The sequence below is a fragment of the Pollicipes pollicipes genome, unplaced genomic scaffold (genome assembly GCF_011947565.3).
Source record: "Pollicipes pollicipes isolate AB1234 unplaced genomic scaffold, Ppol_2.1 Scaffold_6686;HRSCAF=7923_pilon_pilon_pilon, whole genome shotgun sequence".
Lineage (NCBI taxonomy): Eukaryota > Metazoa > Arthropoda > Thecostraca > Pollicipedomorpha > Pollicipedidae > Pollicipes > Pollicipes pollicipes.
In genome coordinates this window covers 9,374,614-9,388,627 of record NW_023596921.1, presented here as the reverse complement: position 1 = coordinate 9,388,627, position 14,014 = coordinate 9,374,614, and the positions used below count along the sequence as shown (strand labels likewise).

At 53.2% G+C, this 14,014-nt stretch overlaps 1 pseudogene; it reads left to right on the top strand.

The window, feature by feature from the left end:
• The window catches only part of LOC119107420 (protein dachsous-like), a 76,888-nt pseudogene that overhangs the window by 6,770 nt on the left and 56,104 nt on the right, over positions 1-14,014 (top strand).

Genomic DNA, 14,014 nt, shown 5'->3' with positions numbered 1-14,014 from the left:
ACGACCGCTCACACACCCCGAACGACTCCTCACCCCGCACGTCCCACCGACTCTATCCACTCACTCTCCTCGCCCAACACTGTCGCCAACACGCGCCGACACACGCACGCGCCTCGCCCAACACGTCGCTCACCGGCACGCGCCGCGCCTGTACACGCCCGCGAGCCGCCCCAGTGATGCACCCCTTGGGCTTTGCCAGCCGGGATGCCTTCTCCACCGCAAGTGCCCAGTCCGGCGACGACACTGTCACACCCCATCCCTGCGGGCTGTCGGCAGCATTCACGGCGCCGAGACAGCCGAAACAGGCGGTCTCTCCTCACTCGCCCTCCCCCCTCCCCCCCCCCCACCGTCGACGGCAGCAGCACGGCGCCGAGACAGCCCGAGCACGCGGTCTCTTCCCTGCTTCCCCTTCCCCTGCCCCCCCCCCCCTCCCCAACCCCCCACAGTCGACGGCAGCACCACGCCGGTGGTCGCAAACGTAAACATCGCGGCGATGTGACACAAGAGACGGAGGCTGATACAGCCCCCCTGTAATCACATGCACATAACATCAGGCTTCGACATGAAATCATCACACGAGGTGGAGAGTCACGAATCAAAGACTTAGCCGAACCGAATTGAGCAAGAACGTACGCTCCGTGCGCCCCATTCTACAAGGGAAGCTCCTGGCATGAGACGGGCGCAGGAAACGAGCCTAGAAACAAACAGACCCAGCATGAGGTGTAAACGTTGCCCCCCCCCCCCCAGGGCTCGCCCCCACGCACACCTTGGTCCATCCATTAAAGGGAGCATTCACATTTTACTTCACTCGAACAACGCAAATTCACTTGCTATCGAGCAGAAAAACCTCACGAGACTGCACGGGGGCGATTTGAGCCAAGACCTGGACAGCGCTTATCGACACGGGCGACCTACGAAGGTCACAAACACCAGCCGTTCCACCGTTCACAGCCGGGTGCGGGGAAACACGCAATGGCGACTAACCGAGCACGGCCAGCGGCGGCCAGCACGTCCTCTGGGCTGCCGCTACGGCCGCGTCTCTCTCTGAAAATACTGGACTCCGACCTGCCGAGACAATAGCGCTAAAGCGTCGCATTGGCCAAAATGAGCGGGGCACGGACGGCCGGCGCGCGGCACGAGCGCGCCCTGCCGGGCGGCCGGGGCCGTTCGCTTCGGCCTGGGTCGGCCTGGGCCGCCCATCACACCCGCTTCCATGGTTGGCCGTCGGTCGGCTGGGCCGTCAGGCCGTGCTCCTGCCGGAACCACTCGACGAACTCGTCCAGCATGACGGGCCCTGCGGCAGGCGACGGGTGCGGGCGTCAGCTGGCGGCGACACGACAGGCACGGCCGGCCCTCCGGCGGGCGCGAGCCGTGACTCACGCCAAACCCGCACGGCTCGTGCTAGACGGAAGGGCTCAGGCCCCTCAGCAGCGGTCACGAACACGGCCCGATCGGACTGTGCAACCGAGCACGAGCCGTCGCTGAGGCCGTCGGGCGGGGCGTGGGCCCCGGCCGCAGGAACGGCCACTCACACTCAACGAACGGCAGCCGTAAAGATCGGCAGCCGGCGGCACTGGCGGCGACGGGCGGACGCCGACCCCGGCCTAATGCACAGTGCCGACACAGTCCAGCCAACAGCCACCAGACAAATCATGGCGAAGTCGGCCGGGCCGGACTCCGGCCTGGCTCAATTTCGTGCCAAACGTACGTTTTCAGCACCCAATTCACAACATAGGTGTTTAACTGTCAGCACATTACTGTCCATCGCCGTGAAACCCACGAACGTCACACGAAAGCGCAGCGGCACGCTTTCGTCCGTTTTCAATCACAAATTCAACAGCGACTGCACATAAACCACAACTGAAATTCTGCTCTGCACTCGGCCCTTCGCAGCCACCGTGGGCGCCTTCCCGGCACCGGGAGCTGACCGCATCAGCCCCGCGGCAGTGAGCCGGCGCGGACCGGCGCGCCCCAGGGGCGACGGTGCGCACTCACAAGCGCCGTTCTCGTCATAGTTGGCCATGTCGGGAGCGATGGTGCGCGAGAACTCGAGAATGTTGTTCCACTGGTCCTTGTTGACAACGCGGTACTTGCACCGCTCCAGGTACTTGTGGAAGGAGCCGTAAATGGGCCAGTTCTTGCCCAGCAGCAGCTGCAGCAGGGCCCGGCCGATCTCTATATCCAGACTGCGCTGGTCCTTGTCCTGTTGAAGGAAACAGGTTGCTGTGTCACCGCCGCGTTGTAAGGAGATATCGTTATTGAGCGAGACGGGAGCATTGAGAGATGACGTCATATTGGGCAGCATCAGGGCACGCGTGGCCAGAGACAGCATCAGAAGCACGCATCACACGGGGCTGGTCATCGGCAGCACGAGTCACCAGGCGAAGAGTCATTAGAATGTATCACCATAGGATCACGGGATGCAATCCCAGGGACTACGTACCACAACAGCGTTTGTAGGGAAAAGAGACATGAGTGAAAAGTCACCAGGATCACTCGTCACTAGAGCCTGCTTTGGAAGGAGTATGGATCCCAGGAAGTATATCAGGACCACGTGTCAACAGTAGAGGTTATATCAGGACCACGCGTCGCGGCGGCGGGTTATCAGGAGGTGTGTCACAAGCGGTCATCAGGAGCAGGCGTCGTCAACGAAGTGGTCGTTGGGAGCACGCGTTACAGGGGAACGGGTCATAAAGGGTCATAAAGGTCATCACAAGTGGAGAAGGGTCATTGGGGGCACGTGTCACCAGAGAAAGATTATCAGGAACACATGTTACACGAGGAGGATCATTAGGAACACATGGCACATGGGAAAGGGTACCGAAAGCTTCTGACACTGGGAGAAGGGCCATCGAAAGCACGCATTGCGGGGTGGGAAGGGGGGGGGGGGCGATGGGCAGCACGTGACTCTTATGACCCTCTTGTGATACGCGATCACGATGGCACTCCTCTGATAACGTGCTCTTAGTGGCCATTCACCCACTGACAAGTGCTTGTCCTTCCCTGGTGACTGGTTGGAAAGAACCCAGTGCTATCGGAGGGGCGTGCGAAGCTGAGACATCGGAAACACAGCGTCATCAGCAAAGCAAGTCGGTTCCATCAACCATAGGTGGCGCCAGCTGCGTTGGCCGCCGCCTGCGAGTTCATAACCACTCCACGTGAAGAAGGCTGCGCAAACTCTCAGCGCTCCGGACCAATTGTCGCTGATTGGCAATGGGTGCCAGCTGCTGGCAACGCGGTCCATATATCCGCCAATAACCCGACGAGACCCTCCCACGTAGTCCCGCAACAAGACGAAGCTGAAATATGCTGACCGTCACTCGCCGCTCCAACCACGCCGCGCATTAGCAAACTTTTTATGTATGTGTTGTTATAATGTCACGTCAAAAGTAGCAAAATTTTCGTTTCATAAAGACGTCAATTTCAAATGAGATCCAGCATCTGTCAAACCGCACCAAACTGCTGAAAATGCGAGCTCTCACTTGTCAACGCGGGCCGCATGGACCTTATCTAATTTCCCACTCATATCTTCGGTGCACGCAATAACCTAGTTACCTCGGATGACGTGAGCTCTCAATTGTGTTCTGTGAAATAGAGCCGTCAGGTACTACTAGGCAGTGTAAGAATACCAACCAAACCAATACGGGAATGTGCATCTACCAATATGTCCATACAGGAAAGCATATTCTAGGACGAACATAAGTCACTGGGCTCCTGAACGAGACACAGCTCTGACATGACTATGACGAAGACATCATGCTTCTAGACAAACAAAATGCATGGAAACCAAAATTTCGGAGAGTGCGCAATCATGTTGAAACCGAGGTACACTACATCCATCCCAGCATTATACGTTGCGCAGCTGATCAGACAATTCAGCAAAACCACAAACATTGAGACATCCTTCCCATCAATATCGGCGGTCTCGTATCAAGCGAAGAGCTTATCTCTACTGCGTGTGCCATGTCACTTCTTCCATTCTCTATGTGCTTCAACGTCATGTATGCATTGCAAACGCTGCAGGGCGGGGGGGGGGGGGGGGGCGGCGGCAAAGTTCCCCGTTAAAAGTAAACCAAAAATTGCAATAGACAACAAAAGTCTGCATTTACTTATTATATGCTGCGACTTGGCTACCCCAGTTTCGAACTTTGTCTACATGCGAGGCACGACCTCCACAGCAAAACGGCACCGCGCAGAAATCAGCAGAGCTGCCAGAGATTGCGAGTCTCACACCGTCAGCACGCGCAGCCGGCAGCGACAGCAGGCGGCGCGGCGCCGTCACCAGCGTTCGGCGCACGTCCGCTCGGCAGACGCACGGCAATCGGTTTATCGGCGTGGGCCGGCCGGCGGCGCGGTGCGGGGGCAGCGCCGCGCCGCCGGCCGCTCCTATGCGACCGGCCGGCGGCCAGCCAGGGCTCGCTGTCGTCTGGCAATTCGTGGCGCCCGCACAGCCGCCTGATTGGGTTTCCGGCTGGCTCTGGCTGGCCGCGGCGGCAGCGGTGGCGGCCGCGTCACAAGCCGGCCTCCTGCGCCGGATGCGGGGCAGGGCGAGGGGGAGGAGCGGGCGGAAACAGGTCGCAGTCTAGTCGCAGCTCCGACAACGCTGAGGAACTCGACTGCTCAGGCTGTGCGGGTTGGGCTATCTCGGGGAAAATGCGCCGGTTGCGTTCGCGTCGAAGATCGACGGCCTGATTTTTTGACAGACGTCCAAAGACCTAATACACCGTGTAAACGCGAGAGCATGGCTGTATTTTTCACAACTTGCTTTTTCATGCATTCGATTCGTCTTAAAAAGCGCGCTTTTAATGGCAATGGACACCGCACGCAACAGGTCCTGCATAACTTATTTGAAAATGGTGTCTGGTAACAAGGTGCATCGTGCTTTCCGCCTTCGAACGCAGGGTGCAAAAGCCACAGCTCGTTTGATACGGGGAAAATCCCATGAACAGTCATGTGGTCTTGTTTCCCCCCAGAAAAAACATGATTTTACTTATGCATGTCCGCTTTCAGTAGTCGGAGAACAGGGGAAGCCCAGAGGCGCCAATAATTGGCAGTCTTCTACGCCGGACCGCCAAAAATGCGCAATTCTTGAGATGCGCTTTCTTTCCAATGGTAGAGCTTAAAAGTTCAGTTTAGTTTCGTTAGGTCAATTAGCTTTGCTTATGATTTTCCGACCCCAACTCTTTCGCAAGGAGAAGTCTTGTGCAACAAAACGCTGCAACTCTCACAAGATCTCGTTCGTCAGGCGGTAATGCTACGGCCTCGGTCGCCACGGTCATTAGCAGCCCCTCGAAACCACTGCTTTGAATAATTATGAAATATGCACTATCAGCGCCGAAAGGGTAAATCCCTTATTCATGGCTGCTCGGATCCAAGCTTCAGATGAAGAGGGCTTCAGCCCCGCCCATCAGCAGGACTGATCACTAAACGATGCCCACCCAACGGGCATCCACGACCTTGCTCCTGGCAACAACTACGATGCGGACGTCGCCATTTTTTAGACCGAGATACCCAGCCCGACTCCACCGAGCACGTGTGAAAGAGTCAAGGAAGTTCACGTTCGAGAACGTTCAATAATCGTAAACTCTGCCACCAACGTTCAGGACGTGGCCGACGTCACCAACGTCTTGGTTACGGGTCATGCCATTATCAACCGTCGGCGTCCACGCAAACGCTGAAACGCTGGCGGCGAAAACGGCAATGTCATCAACAAGGACAACTCATCCATCGTTAGCCTCACTGTCTGCTCAGACCACGTGCCGACTAACGTGGACGACAGCTGCAAATCGCCATCTAAGCTGATTAGTACGACCCGGCCTCCTGGCCAGTAGGATGCGGTTGGCTGACAGTCGACATCGCTGGGTGGCAGCGATCCATGCTCTGAGGCAGTTTTTCTTATTGTTTCTGAAGCAGCGCGGAGGCCGCGTCAGCGGTGTGAGGAAGTAGCGTCTTCCCATGACCACGAACGGCCGACACGCGACAACGGCCATGGGCCGGGAGCAACAGTTCACACTCCTGGGAATATGGCGTTAACTCCGCTGCGCCATCTTGCCGAATCCACAAGCGGAAGCGAAGCGCCGAGACAAGACGTCCTATAAGGAGACGCAGGTCATGCGTCCATTGTCGGAACACTGGCGTGAATAGTGTGCACGTGACTACATTACGCCCAACTCAGAAAGTGAGGGGTATGGGCCATTATGTGAAGGACCGAGTGAAGGCGGAAAAGGACGTCACGTAGAGTGGCATTAGCCAAGCGAGGCTTAAACATAGCAAGATGACCACGTCCGCCTGGCTCGCCGCGCGCGCAGAACACCTGACGGATGTCGACAGAAGATGGGCAGCAATCGATCTGTGTGCCTTTGCACACATGACGCAGGTAATGGCCCCCGTACTTCCCATCAGAAAGCATCATTCTGCGGCGAGGCATATCTACTGTAACAATACCCTCGGCGTACCACGACTGGTGGTGCACCGCACGCACCGGTGCAGAGAGAGCTGCAAACGAGGTACAGTCCTTGTGGCCTGCGCCACAAGGCAACCGATGCGGGAGCTGGCCAAGTGGTCGGTGCGCGCTGGCACTCAGTGATGGCGATCAGAGACCGCAAGCGGCCATCTTTAGTGACAAACGGCGGCTAACATAGCTGTCAGGTCCCTCTGACCCCCCTGGTCTTAGCCGCGCGCAGTGAAGACGCAGCGCTGTCAAATCCAACTGCCAGCTACTTGGAGGCCGGCCATACAAGCAAAAGCGCCGACTGAGTGTAGCAGGCGATCAGCATGACTAAGACAGGAAGCACCTCATACGATTCTGAGGACTATGTCGAGTCTGAAGCGTCCACTGATATGCGTCACCGCGTGGCGGAAGGAAGCCCGTTTTTCAACTTTGAATATGCCGTGAGTCGTACCAAGTTGAGCCAAGCTGCAAGGACAGGCAGCGCCCCTCACGGTCCAAAATAAAGACCACAGATGAACGACGGGCTGATGGAAGACTCCTTACAGTTTAAGCATTTGACCAGAACCGTTGGATTGCCTTCGACACCTTAAAAGCCTCGTTGGAGCAGAAGGCCGTGCGAAAATGTCACCGGCATTGCTCAATATGCAACTGCTTTTGACTTGCAACCATATGTCTACGGGTGATAAAATAATTAATCGATGAGTTGCGCTTTTCCCCCCTACACGTGAGAGAGGCAGTTTTTTGCCTGGCGGAACAAGGGAGGACAAAAAACGAGAACTCGATTACGGAGGAGGCACGATTTTTTGCCCTTGTCACATCAGTAGCATTATCGCAAATCCTGGAAGGCCAACAACCTTGTACCCAATTGCAGACACGGTATCACACTTCTGCTGCATCTGAAAATATACCTGACGCCCTTTACGACGATGCCATTTACGAGTTCTCCCAACAAAAAAGGTACCCTGGACCCTTTAAAATATTAAGTATTTTCTCCTGAAGAACTATAAGTTACGCGACACAATTTGGGCCGTAGCGATGCTATATAAGCCAAAAAACTGGGCTGTTCAGACATACCGATACGCCCACGCCAGAGCGCAGGCACAAGTTAGGACAGATTACCACATCCAAGAGTTCGGCACACCTAAGAACACCACCGGAACCCGGACAGCACGCTCCGAAGCACGTAAGGGCACGTCATCTCAGACATGAACTGGGCCTGGCCGAACGGGGCAGCACTCACCCGAGCGAAGTCGAACGCGAACCGGTATATGGACTTGAATGTGTCCGGATGCTCCAGCAGGGCGCGCAGACAGTCGATCCGACAGCGCAGCTTGTCCACGCTGTCGGCCCTGTCGGTAGGGACGCGGGGGTCACAGTCAGAGGCGGCAGCGGCTGCCGGCTGGCGGCCCCGGGGTGGCAGCCGCCGCCGCAGCCCCCCTTCCCCCCCCCCCCCCCCCCCCCGCCTAGTCGGGACGATGTCTCGCACTCAGCCTCCCTCCAGACGGGGGAGCTTGTGTCCAGTGTGCGTCTAACGGATGTGATGCCGCGTTTACCGTTCAACTCTGGTGCATGCGCGCCCGTGGCAGACGACGAATGGAGGACAACGACGTCTGTGTCCGTTAGGCTGATTATCTGGTTCAGCCGTTTCGTTGTGGTGCGTGCCACACTTCGTTGTAGTGCGAGCACACTTCGCTGTGGTGCGTGCCAAATCGTGGAAGCATCGTCTTATCTACGTACCAATTTGCAGCTCTGCTCGTGTCCAATGAAAGCTGCCATTAAGGAGCTACCATAATTTGACGAACGAAGTGCATTATCTCCCTTGCCATCCTAAACCACGTGATCGCACCTAGTATGCACGCCTTCCTGAGGTATATGACGCATGTAATAAGTATTGTGCTGTCTGCATTTACTACTCGAAAAGAGCAGCATAGCCACATAAAGAAACGTTTGTCCAGCCGAGTAGAGCGCAGCTCAGGGACACAAGGATCCCGGCACTCGGACCGTTACTCCGGTCAATCCAAAAATCCGTTCCCCACACGCCCAAAAGGATACTAAACGTGATGCTGCAGACAGTGGCACTGAGCGATACGCAACATGAGCCGCGTTGGTTAACGATAAAACGAATTACGACTCCATTTCGCGTGCATTGCCACTGCATGTGCCGAGAACTTGACTTGGCGCAGGCGTAATGACTCTTCCACAGGCATGCAAAATTGCCACTTGAGCTATCAAGAGCATTATGGTTTCGGACCCCGGGCGCCGCCTGACTCACTGCAGCTGAGAAAGACCGTGCAGCCACTCCTGGACGGTGAAGAAGCCCATGTTCTTGGCGTCCATCCGCCAGGCGATCACCAGCATGACGACGTTCTCGGGCTCGACGCCGATGTCCTCGCAGAAGCGCTCCATGCCCTCGGGTCCTACCGGGTCGGCGGCGTTAGTCGGGTCAGACAGCACGGCTCGTCCCGGGCAGCCGACGGCGCCGGCGCCGGTCGCTGGAGTCGGGACAAGACCGCAGCTGATACGGCCCGGTGCCCGCAGGTGAACGCCGCGTTCGCTTCGGCCGCGTGCACCATCCGCGAAACAGTGATAAGCCGTGCATGGTCTCCAGGCATACATAACACGAGTCATATCAGTTCTTAGCAGCTCAACCGTCAATCTGACTATCCGCCAAGATGGAAATTGGTGGTCATATGAGGCATCATATAAATTGGGGGCTTCATCACTCCATCTCACGTCGTCACTTCTCATGACGTTGACCCTCTCCAACGGGATCTTAGCAGTCACAGACAAATTGCTGGAAGCGCAGGGTCCTATGAATTATGCAACTGCCTTGGCCAAGCAGGCGCAGCTTGGGGGAGCATAGACGCAGTCAGCATGTGCACCCTGATAATGGAAGGCATCGGTAACGTCACAGATTACACCACAATTCGTACCATGATCTACAGATAGGCAACAAACCATCCACGATGCCGCTTCCATGGTTTATTGGAGAGACGCTGGATTCGTTATTCAGTGGCACTGGGGCACGAGCCTGCGAACGAGCGCATTGATTCGCCCGTTCACCATTGAAAGGTCAGCTCTCAGCTTGTCGAAGGGGATCGGCAGGCTCCCGGCGGCTGTGTCATAGCATTATAAGGTACACCAGACATGCTGCGCTCCTGACAGCTGTCAGAAAGGTCGGAAGCAAAGGTGTCCAATGAGAATAAAACGACACAACGTCGGTGGTGGCAGTTTTACGGAATGATTGGGATGAGGTATTGGTATCACAGATGGACTATTTGTTCGGAGGAACATCCATGCCTGGTGCGCTTCTATGCATACAACGGTTCAGCCATTTCGTTTTCAGATCGTCGTCAGGTGTTATTGAGTCCTGAAAAGGACTAAACGGTGTTTGGCTTTAAGCCATGCATGCGTCAAACCTGAATTATCCCCCAACGTCGGCACGCCCTTTAACTCCAATCATCGTCCGTCATCAACCTTAATTATCGCATTGGAACTGAGACCCGAACCGGGGTCTTCTGATCACAAGTCTACCAATATTTGAACTGAGGTACCTGGGAAGGGAAGGACAGGAAGTAGATGGCGTGGGGTGATATCAGTCCTTCCCAGGAGTCATTAACATTTCACGGCAGCCGGAGGTATAACTACCCCAAACGTTGGGGATGGAACTGCGACGCACGTCACAAGCTCGACTTAGCAGGTACTCACTGCAATGCTCGTGGTAGTAACTCACAGAATATAGTCATCATGCACGCAAACCAACCCAAGAAAACGCAAAAATATACAACATGTAATAACGTTCTGCTGACGACATACCGTAAGGGCTGTTACGGCAGTATAAGTTATTGGAGTATGATAAATGCCCAGTAAAATGACGATCAAAATTACGTTCATCGAGTCTTGCGAGAAACTATCGCGGTTCAAAAACCAAGTTGCTGTACCCATTGCGAGTGAACGCCAAATACGTGCGATTGTGCGCTGAAAAAAGACAACTTGTTAAGAAATTGTCTTTGCAAAAATAAATAGGAACTGCGTAGGGTGACACTAATCAATACTCTACACGCGTCTAGATGACCGGGCACGTGATAATGTACGCCTGTACATATTTGGACGCTACGGAATCAATAAACACCCTGTTGTCTACCACAAACGAGTATACATATTATTTCCTGACAAAAGCTCTTCTATCATTTGGTCCTCGAAATGCACGGCCATCTATACAAGTCACCCGCCTGCTTGAGGCTGCGCCGTAACACTGCCCAGAACGATTTTCGACCCTTGGAACACGCTAAATGTTAGTGTCGCGTTCCCGTTTTCAAAACATCTGATGACATTCCTGAACCTAAAGGTTCCTGCCGAAGGAGGCAATACACACCCAGCTGCCAACCAAATATTCAAGGGCTTCTCGTTTATCATCTAACGCACAAAATGACTAGCACACGTGTGTGTCCGTCCTACATTTACCAGCTAAGCGAACAGTCCAAATGACGTCTAGAATACTGCTGGGAGGAGTGAAACTTTAGCCTAACGGGTTTAGAGATCCTACGCTGAGTTACCGACCTCCAATATACCAGGAGGTATTGGGTAAACGACGGTAGGGCAAAAATTGGTTATATGAACAGCACTCGAGCTAACTCGAGATCACAAGTACAGCTTGGATCGAGTACTGGCGATATGGCCAATGTTTGCTCCATAACGGCACTAAGCCTCCTGCCTGGCACATAACGTCACTAACACGTCACTGGCTCCATAACGTCACTAAGACTCCTGGCATACTGAAGATCCATCACCCAGCATAAGACTTCTGAACTCGTAAGCCAAAAAAAAAACAAAAAAAAACGGGAGCTGGAGGCTGTTTTACTCATGGGACATTACTCCACGACAAATCGACCGGAGGATGACACAGCATCTTGTTTAAATATGACGAATGCACATTTGAGTTCATAATACGGTCGGGTCAAAACACGCTTCTGCTGGAGTTCGAGTCTTGCGGCGTGCGGATAGGGAACTAGGAACGGATGAAAATACGTGATGACGCCACGGACCTATTGTTCAACTTGCTCTAACGAAAACAGTCTGCGGGGTGTAATGTCTGGGAAAAGTGTATCCGAGATTCAAGTATCTAATTTTCGGAAGCATGGGTGAATATAACATTCAAAGTCAACTAGGTACAAAGAAACCTGGTGCAATCTTGGACGTCATTTTCTAAAAACCATGACACCATAGGCTTTTTTCAAACTCTTATGCCATTGAACAGCAATTCATTACCGTTCAGAAACAAGAAGTCGATGGGATTTCTCCTAGATCTACCGCAAATCGAATCTGACCATTGGCGGATCCCGCACTGCGGAACGCCATGAGCCGACGGGTCGGTATCGGATGACCAGGTGTGATAGGCTCACTGAGTCGGGAACTGTGGCTGTGGCCATGACCTTGAAACCACTCATTTCAGTATTGAAACCACACACTGACATTCTTCAGGAACTCTAAAACAATGTCTGAACGACGAGTGCCTGTTAATCGGCCTTACGGACCTGCTGTCTCTCACCAGTCGTGTGACAATGTCGTGTACTCCGAATCCTCACAGAACATCGATAATCATTACATAAAGTTGACCCACCATGAGAAGAAACGAGCAACTGGCTAAAAAAAGTATTACTTGTTTCTTACCTAGCCTGGAGCCGAAGCAAAGTGCTGGTCCCGCACGCCCGGAGCCGCACACATGTAATTTGTTACAGCACGCATCTGATTCGACGCCGACCCCGAGTAAACCAGGTCGGGCCCAAGAGTCAGTGAGTGTAGTCTTATTGTCAGGGGAAATGACCACCTGCAGCTTTACCGCTTCCAAGAAGTGCCTCCACGGAATGCCGAATAGAAAGTATCCGTTGAAATTAGACGAACGGAAAAATATGTCTGCGTGGCGTAACGATACTGCGACGAGCGGGGTGCAAGCCATTTGTCATCATCACGAATAAGGTTGGTTAACTTGTTAAGTTGTAGCAAATATGCAGAATTTCCGTGCCAAACTGAAAACAATATGAGAGCCGTTTGACCAGAACACAACGCAACCGGGAGAATTTTGCGCAAAATCACCGAACGTTTTCTAGAGAGCTCCTCTCTAAAGGGTGTGGTGGACGTTGGGGACCGATCACAAGGTCCGGATAAACATCAAGATCAAGCTCAGCCACGGAAGTGCGAGACTGGTCGCCAGATCGTGATCTCGCTATTCACGATTGATCATGATTCTCCCAATAATGATTACAGGGTGCACCTGAGGGCAAATACACATAACAATATCCAAATCTGGAAAGTTATTATCCGTTTATGTGGGAACCGTCTGCTTTCTTTGTCGATGTAAATGCTCAACAGATGAGCCCCACCACATGTATGCGTGTGCAAATTGGGTACAATAATGATACTGGTGGTACTTGCGTGCAAAACTTGTGCAGAAGAATCCGGCATAATTCCTTAAAATATGTTCGGTTTGCTTGTTGCCAGGTTGACAACAACACCGCGCCCGTGAATGAATTATTTACCGCTAAAGGGGACTGTTGAAAACGTAACGGCTCAACAAGGGGCGAAGAAAGATGGGTGCTGTCTCGTGATGTGTAACGGGACGTTTGTCCATTGGCCACTGGCCTTTCCCGAAAATTATATTGTTACCACGCAAGACGCAGTCCAATGATATAGCTGGGAAAATACATTTGACTGAGTAGTGACTTAACAATATACATCCATGCGATGCACGCTTCAAAACAGCTTATGAACTCATCAGCAAAATTATCGGTATGGTTAGTGGACGTTAAATTCATTCAACAGCTTTGGAAACACTTGCTTGGAAAGGTGCTACCGGTGATAAAAAGTTCCCACCAAGTACAAAACATTGTTATTGCCGCGTGACCCAACACATAAACAAATGTAACTTACTCGGCATGTGCAACCATGAGGATTCGGACCTTACAACGCGTGGCGCACGTCTTCGCGGCCTTTCATGGGGAATGCCCACGCATCGCAGTAGGGGTACCGTTAAACACCTGGCAACATATGAAAATCTACAATACCCAGAACAGGATCAACGCCCAGAACACCCAGAACAGGATCAAAGCCCGGCGTCATATAATATGTTCCGCACCTGCACTAGCTGCGCTGCTGGTTAGAGAACAAATAAATAACGGACGCAGTTTATGAAATGTTTTACGAGAAACAATACGGAGAGGTACAAATTTGTAGGTTTTAATCGTCGCTTATACGTCAGGTATATACGCACACACTATCTGTCCACGAATAATCCTATAATTTGTTTTGTAATTCACGTACTTTAACCTAACCGTTCCATTTTCATTCGTAGGCGAACTTCTCATCTATGTGACAGCTGGTGAAATCCAGAACCGGAGCAATGTTAGGATATAGGTTATAGGCTTGGGATATAGGTTAACAAAACGCACGAATGCCGCAGGGAGCGCACAGCCATAGTCATCAACCCTAGAAAACACGTCTAAGTTGCAGTTACGGCAATGGATATAACTGCTCGGACATCTGACGTAATCTTGTGAGGGATGAATG